The sequence below is a fragment of the Pteronotus mesoamericanus genome, unplaced genomic scaffold (assembly GCF_021234165.1).
Source record: "Pteronotus mesoamericanus isolate MK-2021 breed Mesoamerican mustached bat unplaced genomic scaffold, CSHL_Meso_final contig_116, whole genome shotgun sequence".
NCBI lineage: Eukaryota > Metazoa > Chordata > Mammalia > Chiroptera > Mormoopidae > Pteronotus > Pteronotus mesoamericanus.
Genome location: NW_026555027.1, coordinates 33,591,853 through 33,604,916, shown reverse-complemented (window position 1 = coordinate 33,604,916; position 13,064 = coordinate 33,591,853). Strand labels below are relative to the sequence as shown.

At 41.4% G+C, this 13,064-nt stretch overlaps 1 protein-coding gene across 6 annotated transcripts in view; it reads left to right on the top strand.

Annotated features, from left to right (window-relative positions):
- TNIK (TRAF2 and NCK interacting kinase) overlaps positions 1 to 13,064 on the top strand; it is a 341,917-nt gene that overhangs the window by 175,882 nt on the left and 152,971 nt on the right. The gene's annotated exons all lie outside the window — the stretch shown is intronic.

The following is a 13,064-nucleotide window of genomic DNA, read 5'->3' as shown; positions in this document are numbered from 1 at the left end:
TTTATTTTTTTAGAAACAAAGAGAGATTGATTTTGTTGTTCCACTTATTTATGCATTCATTGGTTGATTCTTATATGTGCCCTGACCTGGGATCAAACCAGTAACCTTCACGTATCAGGACAATGCTCTAACCAACTGAGCTACCCAACCAGTTGGTTAATCAACAGTACTGCCATGTTGTTCAATTCTAGGAAACATCATTTGTATAGAAAAGAGTAGGAATGGTGTTTGTTGGAGTTGTGTAGCTACATGGCATGTGACTAGGGTAAGGAGGGTTTTATAATTTATTGTAATTATTGTGCTCACTTAATGTGAAATTAGTAGATTATCTTCATAAGACCTTCCTTTATAAAAACTTGACCATATTCAGGCCTTGCTGCTGTGGCTCAGTGGATTGAGTGCTGACCTGTGAACCGAAACGTTGCTGGTTCAATTCCAAGTCAGGGCACATGCCTAGGTTGCGGGCCAAGTCCCCAGTTGGGAGCATGCAAGAGGCAAGCAATCCACGTATCTCTCACACATTGATGTTTCTCTCCCTCTCTTTCTTCCTCTCTTCCCCTCTCTCTAAATATAAATAAATTCTTTTAAAAAGATAAATACTTGACTATATTCTAACGCAATAAAATCCATTTTAATCACTAGTAAAAATGCCTCTTCAGAAAGATTTCATTGACTGTCATTTTGCTTAATAGTGAAATATCATACTGATTATACTTATGATATATTGGGAGCCTCTGAACAGAAATTGTCATGGTTAAACTACTGTATTGGAAGCTACCAAGTACAACACAAATGAAATGTTGACTCAATAAGGTGACTCACAGGAACTGACTCTAGCTGGTTGCTTCTGTTTGAATTTTTGTCTTGTGAGGGAGAAAAGTATGACAAGTATTTCTATTTCCCTTATTTATCAAATATATGAGAAGTTAAAGAGATTTACCTAAAGCCTTACTGAAATCATGAACACAAATCAAATTCTGAGTAGAATATATATATTTTTCACTCTTTCAGCTTCCCTGCATTTACTATCTTCCAAAGATTTTTCATGGCTTCAAAGTTTGTTTTCTAAAATGTATTCTTTGCAAAAGGATTAAAAAAGACTTAAAAATATAATATGCTTTTAAAAGTATAATTAAGCTTTTTAAGCATATGTACAATTCATATATATTTTTCAATAGTCTTATCTATAAACTATTGAATGTCCACCAATTATTAATAAATGAATGCATTCTGTTATTGTCATTAATTACAATCATTTTATTAATTTAGATGATTTATTAAATCTAAGTATTTTTCTGGTTAGGAGTTCCTGAGGTATCATAAGCTATATTTAAATAACTAAAAACTCTCATTTCAGTTATTTGCTCAAATGAGCACCATTTTGACTTTCTTACCATCCTTTCTGAAGACAGACGCCACCAATGAAATAAGTCATTAGTTACAAAGGCAAGATTGCTGAGCTAAATGAAGAAGAAATGTAGACATACTGATAGTAGAGAAGTATCTATGGCCCAAGGTTGTATAAATCAGGTTCTAGCAGCGAGGTTTAAATTAGATTTGGTATTGAGTCTTTGGTTGTATGCTTACACCTATTCCACAGCTGAAATTGAGGAAGAAGAGGAAGGAGATGCAATTCTTCATTCTTTTGTGCAGGTGACCTTAGCTGATTATCTGAAAGGTTTAGGCAAAGACGCTAGCTCCATCTTTCCACATTTGTGTCCAGGAAAGGTTGTCAGATGTTCTCTTTGGTTCAAAACGCGCAGCCTCATCCTTAATTGCTACCTGTAAGGTTGTTCTGTCGGTTGTTTTTAGCAGCAGCTTTACAGTACTCTGTATTATAACACTTGTCAGTCCATGTGGCTAATATCTAAATAAAACATCAGTGTCTATGCTGTACACCTACCTGAAGCTAATATAAAATAATATTGAATGTCAACTGTAAAAAAATAAAATAATGACATAAAAAACAATTATATATAGTTACACAAAAAAGTCTTCTTAGCTAAAATATACTGATTGTCAGGCATTTATTACAACTTTGTTCTTTACCCTTTAAGATTTAGAGAGAATTTTAAATAGAATTTAAAAAGGAGTAGGTAATACATTCTTGCTGGGTTTACTTATATGCAAGGCTAATCTTAAAGGAAAATGTGACCTGCAACAATAGTTGCTTCTCTGAGTCCCAGTGTCCTCATTTGATGACAGTACTTGTTCTATGAGAGTTTTTATGCCTTCAAATAAGGGATGCTGTGATTTTTACAGAAGAGACAGAGGGACTTGAAAAAGTGTTTCCACAAAGCAGCTGTGGGACTCATTCTCAGCACATACTGATTGAGAGCGGGCACTGCTCTGCTCCGCTCCTGCAGACTGAGGACTGAACAAGATAGAGGGAAATGCCTGCCCGTGGGATACCTCCATTCTGGAGCAAGAGACATCAGGACGCACGATAAATAAATAAATCCCGCCCTGTGTTAGATGACATAGTTAAGCAGGGGAGGAGGATACTCAGAGTCAGGGTGGAACTCAAATTTTAGATAAGGTGGGCCAGGAAAGGACTCCGAGAGAAACGGACTTTTAAGTCAAGACCTGAAGGAAGCAAGTGAGCAAGCACAGCAGAGGAAGAGCAGTGTAAATGTGCATTGGAGGATAAGGAGAAAGGCGCAGCACCTGGAGGGTGGTCAGTCATGGGGGCTGGGGTAGCAGGAGATGAGGTCAGAAACAGAACCTCATAATAACACTAAAATCACTGCAAGAGCATCAGCATTTATCCAGCCACTATACCAAAGAGATACACACACACACACACACACACACACACAGAAAGAGAGAGAGAATGTATCCATATATATAAATTTAATCCTTGATATTTTATACCTGTGTAAGGATACTATAGACCAAAAGTAACTATAGACCCAGGAAGTCACAGAAGGGCTTCTCACACCTCCCTCAGAGTCCCTGTGAACTTCTACAACCCTTATAGGGCCTGAGAAGCTCCAGCTCAGATGCTCAGGTGGGTGATTCTCTTAAAGGTGAGGGCAGATCTCTGCTTGAGAAGAGAAGATTGTCAGAAAGGTGAGCCAGGTGCTCTCTTTGCCCTTCTCTCAATCCCTCATCAATGAGTCCAAGCCGGAGGCAAGGCAGGAAAAAATAGCGGGAGCAGAGAATTTCACTGGAGTCAGGGAAAGCTCGCCCTCCTTGACAGAAAGCTACCTGACGGGTCCCAGTCAGATTGCAGCTAAATTTAGCTGCAAATCAATGCATTTGCTAACTCATCAGCTACTCACCCTGTCTGGCCTGCCCAGAGAACAGGGTATGAAATATTTACTTAAAAGAGCTCTTGTTTCCTGCCCCCCAACTCAGGGTATCATCATATTTCTCCCCACTTCCCCCAAGATTTCGGACAACAATGTTCTCAACATTATTGTTGCGTGTGGGCAGGTTATAGGTTTCTGAAAGGCACAGGAGTACTTACTCCCAGCCACTGGCTGACAAATTGCTCTAGTCCATGCTGGCCACCCGTGTGAAAGATTATGAATATGTAAGAGCTGTCCTGCATTTGTAAAATGGCTTTCAGTTTTCAAATGCCCCCTTTGTCCTCTCACCCTCCCACCCAAAGACGGGTTTGCAGGCCTTCCCTTGGAAAGCACGATTGCTGATGCGGCCTGTGCTGACGCAGAGGACTTCTGTGGGGGAGATCGTCTCAGCCTTTGTGGGCAGCTGGGTCTCCCGCTCTTGCAGGTGGAACTGCTACTGTGCGGTTATCATCTCTCTCATACACGGCCGAGAATCCCTTTCTGAATGCTGTTTTAGACCACCCTCAAGAGACTTAGGTTCTTTAATCCTCAAGGACCTGAAAGAGGGTAAATTGTTGACACTAATATAATGTTGCGCATCTCACTTTTTCCAAAAAAAAAAAAAAATTGCATTGTGCTCTCCTTAATTCTTGAAAGACGGATCACAGACAGCAATGGAAAGATTCCTATATCCCTTCATTTGAAGGACATATGTTGGATAAAGGGAAATACCTTTATTCTTATATAATTGACCTTTATGGTTTAAGTTTTATCATGATTTAAATTTTAATCAAACAAAATAATGTATTCCTGAATCAAGCTGCCAATAGGTAAATATCACAACTAAACTTTACGAAGAGAGAAAGTACACACATACACACTCTATGAAGAGTTGTGGAGAAAACCTAAAAATGGTTGAGAAATGAAAATAAGATATCTTTCCAGACTTAATGTAATTAACAAAAATAATAGCTGGTGTCACATATTATGAACCAAATTCTATTTAATTCCAGTACTACCTCATCAGTTGTTGAGTTTTTTTTTAATTTAGAGAATGATGCTTAATTGATAGGCGGTGAAGATCTTGGAGTTGGCCTTTATATCTGCATAAGCCAGTTGAGAAGTGATGTCGTGGGCTGTTGGTTCTACCTGTGTTCTGAAAGGCCATTGGTGTTGGAATTTTAGAAATATGCCCCTCATTTGTGAATGCTGCTAAGCAAAGAAAGAACAATGTCACCTCCATCTCTCTCACACGCCTCCTGGGAAATCCCTACGGGCAAGGCCTTATCTTGATACGTGTAACCTTAGTGCCTGTGAGGAATATGACATTTAATAGAATCCAGCATTCAAGAAGCACTCATTAAATGTCAAATCCTTTTAAACCAGGGTCTGTCAGTCTTGGCCCCGTTGACATTTTGGGTCCAATAATTGCTATTTAGGGAAAGGGAATGTCCTGTGGATTGCAGAAGGTTTCATAGTATCTCTGGCCTCTACCCGCCAGACATCAGTAGCAGCAATTGTGATTCTCAGTAAATGTCTCCAAACATCCCCAAATGTCTGCTTGGGGCAGGGCCACAATTTCCTTTTTAAGGATATGAGATAGCTTAACTACATTTTTTTAAGTATAAAACATATATAATTGTTTAAAATGCCATCCCCCCAGATAGATAAATAGATAGACATACTTATACATACATACATATATTTACATATATACACATACACCTATATGTAATATATATATAACTATTGCTTTATCTACATCGATAGCTATACATCTACACACATGCACACACACATTCTCACAGAGTTCTTACAGAGGACACATTTGGTTAAAGTGCTCATTGTAGCCTTTTTTTCATGGGAATCATTATGACTCCAGTAAATTGCCCACTAAATTTCATCTGTCGCCTCTGTTCCTGCTCAGATACAACTAAAGCCTATTGAAATTGATTTTTGTGTCAGTAACAGAGCAGGGATTCAGTAAGAACATGAAAGCTTCCCTTTCATTACTAGTCTTTTTCCCCCTTATTGCTTTAGATTTAGTGGGCCCTAATTATATTCCAGTGCTTCTCCTGCTGACATTTCTTTTGTTTTAATTAAAACTTCCGGAGGTTTGAGGACACCGTGGGAGAGGTTTTTATTCATCAACAGCCCTGATAAAGAGTCAGATGAGTCCCTATTTGTGTTCCTGCCGCCCTGAGAATGATAGCTGGGAACACTGCGGTCCTTTCCCTTTGTTTTTCTCGGGACACTGGTGCAGTCCTCTCTCTTCCTGCACAGCCCTGAGCTTCAAGACCAGCTCTTGCTGCTGCCACAGACCTTCTCAGTGACCCAGACAGCGATGTCGGTGGACCGGCTTCCTATTGAAGCCATAAATCGGTGAAATGAAACGCAGCACTGCCTTTTCATTATTATTATTTATCTCTGCATCCTCCCCACCATGCATATAGTGCCTCCTGGTGCAAAGCCAGCCCTGAGCACGTGGTTGTAAATCTCAGGACCAGGGGGGGCCAGTGCCAGGCTGTAATTGACAAACCTGTGCAAGGCATGGAGAGAAGACATATATATCTTTTTAATCTGCAGCTGGAAGGTGGGATGGTGTGAGCAAAGGGTCTGTCAGAGGTCCTGTGGGGAAGACAGAGTTGCCTCATAAAATAGGCCTTAGAGAGGGAGCTATTGATTCGAAATCTAGAAAAATGAGCTGCCCTTCCCCAAGAATAGTTGGCTCTGTCCTGCCTGGGCTGAGTATTCTCTGAGGAAAAGGGAAGACAGAGATGGAGGAACTATACATAGCAGGGCAGCGTCTGGGCCTTGCTCTTCCCTTGTCATATCTTCCTCTCCCCTTGTCATATCTTCTTCTCCTGGAGCTGTTCCTCAGGTAAACTGTGTGGCTCTGACATGCAGATGCTAACGTCTGCTCAAGGCCCCCACACTCACTCCCATGGGCCAGTGTGTTAGTTAACACTTGGAAAACAAGCCCAAAACAAAGCCTTCTTGAGCAAAACACTCACATCAGACCATGTGGTTTCTTCCTCCAGTTATGAAACCAGGAGCCATTCTTACAGTCTTTTTTTCTTCTTAAGAGAAAAGCTTTCTGCCACTTTTAAGTAGCTATTTCTCCAAATTCTATCAGGCTTCTCCCAGGTTAAGCCTGTGATGGATCACTGGAGCTTTCTGTTCACTGTTGACTGGAGGCAGCTTACAAGGTCCACTAGGCCTAGGAGCTTCATGTTTCCCAGTGTGATTTAGCACTTGCCCTTTGCAAGATGCTGTTCTAGACAATGTCAGGGGATTAAACAGACATAAAACAGACTCCCTGTCTTTGATGAGCTTTTGGTTCTAGCATTCAGAAGCCATGTGCCTGGCGGACTGAAGGTCTAAAGGCACCAGGAACGAAGGAAACTCAGAGAAGAGAGAAGTTAGTTCCAGTACAGTTCACGTAGGCTATTGTAAGCTATTAAGAGCATGTATTGTTACATTTAACCTTTTATGGACTCTGTCCAAAACGTCTTTGTGTCTTAGGAGGACTACTCAGTTCCTTACCCATATACCCTAAAACACCTGTGCCTGCGGTACTAAAATCTCACCCTGTCACCCCAGTAGAAAACAAAAACAACCATTGGGAAACAACATAGAGTTGTCTGCTTTTACTTTTTAAAAATTAAGAGTATTTAATTAATGGACATTTTAACACCAAAAAACCTAAGAAGCCTGCCTAAATCAGATACATACGACTTTCTGAAAAAATTCTCCATCTGTAGTGATTTTTTTTCCTTCTTTTACTAAAGTTGAGTATATACTTCATCCTGGACTGGGGTCGAGGACCATGGCTTTTAAATGCCTTCTCAATCCCCAGGTGCCTCCCCAACTCAGGGGATAGGGAAGGCTGTTGTGCCGGGTGGGGCGGGGTGGAATATTGGGAGAGGCTGAGGAGTCAGCGGGATGTATATATGCATCCTGTAAACCTTGACGTCTAGGGGGTTTAGTCCTTCTAGCATCTAATGTAAAAAAAAAAACAAAAACACAACACAAATGGTTGTGGTTATCCTGTGGTAAATTAAACGAGTGGTAGTAAGATCTTCAGTTTCGTGCTCATTTGGGGGTTGAAGGAGAAGGTTACTGGGCATGGTGTCCCTGGCTGAAGGCCAGGGCCGAGACCAGTTCTCCTACTTTTCCGAGCTCTCCTCACCCCGCAGCCTGTCCGCCTCATCACTGCTGTCACTTCGTCTGTGCGTGCCGTTCCCGGGTACAGGCTTCCGGCTCCCTGCCATGGAATCTGCATACATTAACTATTGTCTGCTAAAAATTGTGACTATTGGATTTTTTTTTTTCCTTTAATCATGCATTTTGATTTATAAACTGAGCCACACTGGCAGCCATGAAGATGGAGGAATCCTAGTTTCTAAGAAAGAAAAATGAAGCTCAGGCTTTCCTTCCCCACCCTGTGTCTGTGAGCAAGCCTCAGTTCTCAGTCGGGCCAGCTCCGAACGATCTGGAAAACAATCCATTTTCTGCTCACAGAGGTGCCAAGCAGAGGAATTCGCAGTAAATGGTGCTGTGACGGAGAGCTGTTGCTTGGGAACTGTCCCGTATTGGTTCCTTACTTCATCTTTGCCACACAGTCTGGGAGCAGTGACGGCTGGGTCACAGCTCTGCCTACGTGGATTGGAGGATTTCTTTTTTAAGCTACTGATGAGTGGCACATGTAGGCTCAGGAAAAATAGAGGCCTCATTTAACCTGAGAAAACCCTAGGAATCCACACTGTGCCAAATATATTTTGTGAACATTCTTGTCCTTTGATTATATGGATTTTTGGAGTCTTTTCATAAAGTTGCCTCAAGACAAGTTGTATCTAAGAAAGGTGGCATTCCTGAAGATGTCCAAAGATGTATCTTAACTAAGCTTTACTCTTCACTGTGCATGGAAAACCATAGTTCATCTTTACTCTCGTCATTATAGTTTAGAGGGACAGCTAAAACGAACTTCTAATTTCTCTGTGATCTGTGGAGAAGTGAATTGGACTCTCTAGAGAGCTTAGGGGAACTGCATCTACTAAATTCATCTTCCGACTTATCTTGGGTGAAATGATTATAATTGCTACTCACCATCTCGCCCTATGTGCTGATATATACTTTGTGGCTGGATAGAAGTATAGGCTAAGGGTGGGGAGTGGGAGAAACTGCTGTGGACATATAGATGGTATTGACCAAGAACCTGAATACAGTCCTCATATCTCACTATTTCATTCAACCCATCATCTAGCAAACATTTATTCAATCCCTGCTGTGTGGGGCACTGTGGGAAACATGGGGTAAATATACATCTGATTCATTTCCAAATCATGTTGAATTGACCTCCTGAATATCCCTTTCTGACCCTACCTACTATTTACCTTCCTTACTTGCACCCTAGTCCAAGTTGCCATCATCTCTCAGATGAATTGCTAAATACAATTGTAATTTTTATTTTTCCATCATCTTTCCTGCTCTCCTCTGTGCTCTGCCTTGCCTCCAGGGTGATCTTTTTAAAGGGCAAACTTGAGCACTCTGCACCATGGCTTCAAAGTTTTGTGGCTTCCCCTTGGTCTTAGATAAAGACCTCCTCCAAGTGGCCTGTGAAGCCCTGCGTGGGCTTGCTAGCCACTTGCTCTCTACTCCGGTCATGCTGGCCTGCTTTCAGTCACTCAGATGCTCTAAAAACTACACAACAGGACCTTTGACCATGGTGTTCTTTTTATCTGGAGTGTACTTTGCAGTGCTTGAACAAGTTTACTCTATTCATTGTTTAGGTCAGAGCTTTTCTTAAAACTTTTACCCCAGATCCAGTAATAAATATATTATTTTACATTAATATCAGGAATATACATACGAATAGGTAGGTAGGCAGGTAGGTAGGTAGGTAGGTAGAGTCTTTGAGTTCCCTAGGTCACAGATTCTGAGGACAGATTTGCTTGTAGCTGTCTTTTGGGGAGTGCTCTCAATATCAATTCCTGTGAAAGAGTGAGGACAGATTTGAGCAGCAGGAGTTGAATGTAGTTACAGAAACCCCAGGCAAACCCCCAAAAAGGAGCTCTGGAGCCAGTATGGCCCTTCAAAGTTATTCCATTGTGATATAAGGGATGTAGGCTTTTATATTCCTACATCAACCAGTCATTGAATGCTTGCCACCTCCAGGTAAAGGACATTACTTGAGGCAGGAAACTTGCCCTTGAGTCTAGCTTCTGTGTTTGGCTAAAGTCAGTTTTTGGAGAGAGACCCAGAGAACCTCATTCTTGAAGGAGGTGTCAAGGGGGCACACCACAGTGTATACTACAGTCTGTTTCTGTGCTTGCGTCCACTTGCTTTGTATAAATTCTGGAAGGAAGTTCCTCTAGGATTCTGGCTGATCACTTTCCCTAGGCAGTTATAAGCCCTCACCGTTACGTGATGTCTAATGGTTGCAACTGATGCTCATTATCTCCCTCCTCTACCACCCATTTTACCTCCTGTGTTGGTTAGTATCATTGCTGGTCTCTGTTGCAGACTTGCTGGGATGACTCAGACCCTCCTTCCTGAGACGTCTGAACCCAACATGACTTTCTCAGGCTTGACTGCTGCTGTTGTTTATTGAACAAAAATATTGGGTAGCATATAAAAAGACTTGTATCTTCTGTAGCCAGAGAGTAGAAAAAGCTGAGGACCAGACTCAGGAATTAACTATCAGGGTAGAAGGAAAGGTGTAATCCTCAGTCACAGCCTGACTGGGATGTAATGAGACTCTGCAACTTGGAATGGAGACATCCAGGTTTTAAGCACTAAAAAGCTGAAAACCCCTGTCCCCCTGAATGCTCTGAGCCTTCCAAAGTTATGTTCCCATCTCGTTAGAAGACTGTACTTCGCTCTCAGGATTTAGCCTCATCCCACTTATGATTTTCACACCTTGCCTTCAGCTGATCATTAATCACCAGTACATCAGTGACTCTCAGCAAAAGCCATATGATTCCATTTTTTAAACTACTATTTCTTCTCACCTCTTAAAAGTCTGAAATATTGGACTCGCCAGTATATTCCCTGGCACCTGGATCCTGCTCCTGTTCCCCACTAGTGAACGTTTGGCAGTGGCACTGCTACAGTATGCCAGGGGCAATCAGTAAGCCACCTGTCACCAGTGATAAGGGTCTCCTTGACAGCCTCTCTGAGAGCCTGTGTCTTTGGACCATTCCTGGAACTTACTGTCTAAGGTAGGCTCCCCTGGAAACATATTCTGATTTGGTGATTTATATGTAAGAATTTTAATGGGGAGTGTTCTTAGGATCTAAACCTGTGAAGAAAGTAGAATTGTGCAGAGGAAACAGTTTAGCTGCAATGCAGTCTCCACAAAGACCTCAGCCATCCCTCTGAGAGGTTGGTCCCACTTTAAGACAGGAGGATTGGGACTTTATATTCCTGTCATTGGATTCTGTTTTCTTTAGGAGGAAACCTGGCTTTGGGCAGTGCTCTTTTGGCAGAGGGCAGTTACCAGAAAGGCCTTGGCTGACAGCTGTAAGGTACCTCAGTATTAAATCTGGGTGGTATACCACAGCATCCACTATAGATGGATGGATGGATAGGATGGATATATAGATGTAACTGTAACATTTGATTCATGACACAACAACTGCCACTGCTGCATGTTCTATATTGTGATATTTTTCTGTTTGATTGATTTATTTTCAGGGTTCTTATGAGGCACATTTTGAAAATCACAGTATTGGATATAATGAGTGGTATTAGTGTAGAATGCTTTGGAAACACAAAGGTTAGAACCTTCACCTGCAACTAGAAAATCGAAGAAATCTTCCTCAATAAAGGCTAGATCTAATCTAAGCTAAGCACGAAGAGCTGAAACACTCTACCCGTGTGTGAGTCCTTGGACAACGGAAGGAGATGGTGGGTGGAGTGTCTGCCTTCTCCACAACCCCATTTGCTCGCGTGCTCTGCTGGAAACAAATCTATTTCAGTGACCTAGAAATGAAAGCAGTCTTTCTCCCAGGCTGGCCTCAGGCTAGCAGCTTTGAAGCCATCTTGCTGTTCTGAGAAAATAAATAACAGCAATAACAAAGCAGAGTCTTACATGGCCATTTCAAACAAAATCATTGTTTTTCTCTTGAATTCATTTTAGGAAGGAGGTAAAGAGATAGGGTGTTATATCCTTGAGTGGTTTAGATTTCACCTGGATGTTGAGTTACTCTGTGTGGAACAAGAATCAGTGCAGTTCTTTACCTCAAACATGAGCAGAGAGAGGAAGAAGGGGGCAGAGTGGGTTAGCGGGTGGGTCAGAGGGCTGTGCGGAACTGCACCTGCCGCACTGGTGACCCCGCAGCCTCGCTTTCCCCGATTTAATAAGCTTTCTTCCTCTTTTCTGGTGGATGAGCTTTTTATTCTTGAGGCTATGATTGACATAAGGCTTGGGGTCCTACTGGAATTTCAGTTTCATTTTTCTAGATCTAGTCTGTTATTTTTGCTATCGTTGGTAATTTCAGTAGAAGAAAATCTTCATTCCTTTATAAAGAAATGACTCAGCAACTGCGCTGACAGGATTTTTTTTCTAATTTTTGTAAGAAAAAAATATTTAACTCTTTGTCTCCCTTTAAAAGTTCCCTCCACCCCCAGAATTTAATCCTTGTGTTTCAATATGTATTTTAGTCCTAAACTGAGATGGAGTCTAGGTTTATATTTTTCATTTCACTTATAAGTGTAAGTAACTTAAATTAGGAGGAGTATTAAATTTTCACTTAAAAGTTTTCCTATAATAATAATAATAATAATAATAATAATAATAATAATAATCCTTCTTTGTTGCCTTGCCCTCAAATCGAAAATTAAAGTGACAAAATCCTATGTGAAATAGAGATGAATGTTTTGATGTTTAACTCAACTTAAGTATAATATGCAAAGAAAGTTTGTTTAAAAAATAGTTTTACATTTTAGCAATAAGAGTTTCTAAATCAGGATCTAGGTGGCAGAAGTGGGACAGAGGAGAGAGTGTCCTGGGTTTAGGTCCTACCTATGAGATTTGGCCTCACCTCTAAAAGAAGGGTATTGGATTGAGCCCCCGGGGGGCACTTTCTATGTCATTTATTTGTGATTTTATGAAGTTGCCTCAGGTTTCTAGTCATCTTTAGGTCAGCTAACTCCTGGTCAGTCCCTCAAATCTGCCTCAATCTGGATCCTAATTGGTTTGACATTCTCCGGTGATGTAAAAGCAGCTCCAGCTGGGCTGCCTCCTTTGTGGCCCTCCCCCACCAAAGGTTGACAGCTCAGCAGCTTTCCCGCGCAGAGCACTGGGGACGCCTTTGCCTGGGACTCAGCTGAGGCTTGCTAATGTGGCGTCTCCAGGACCTCATTTAAGCTGATGCTGCCATCCCAGAGGTGTGTTACTCTGTCAGACCCGTTGAGAACTGTTATTTCAGCTTGGAGGTAAAATTTAAAATGGAGAAGCAGGTTATTTTCTTTTCCAGTGTTACCTTCAATGACATTATAGCAGTTACTAAAACAAAAACACAAACAACCTGTTGAGACTGTTACAAGATATTTTAATCATCAAGGAAATTAAAGTTCCTTCACTTCCTGAGTATTTTCCCGCAGAGGAAATACTTGTGTCTTCTCCAGTCTGGTCCAGCTCCCCTTCCACATAAATCCAACTCTCACATAAGCCCTGGTCTAACACTTCGGAGAGGAGGTGGAACGAATTATTCAACATTGCCCTTTTTATTTAACTTGACCACTGCTGTGAAAATAAGCCCAAAA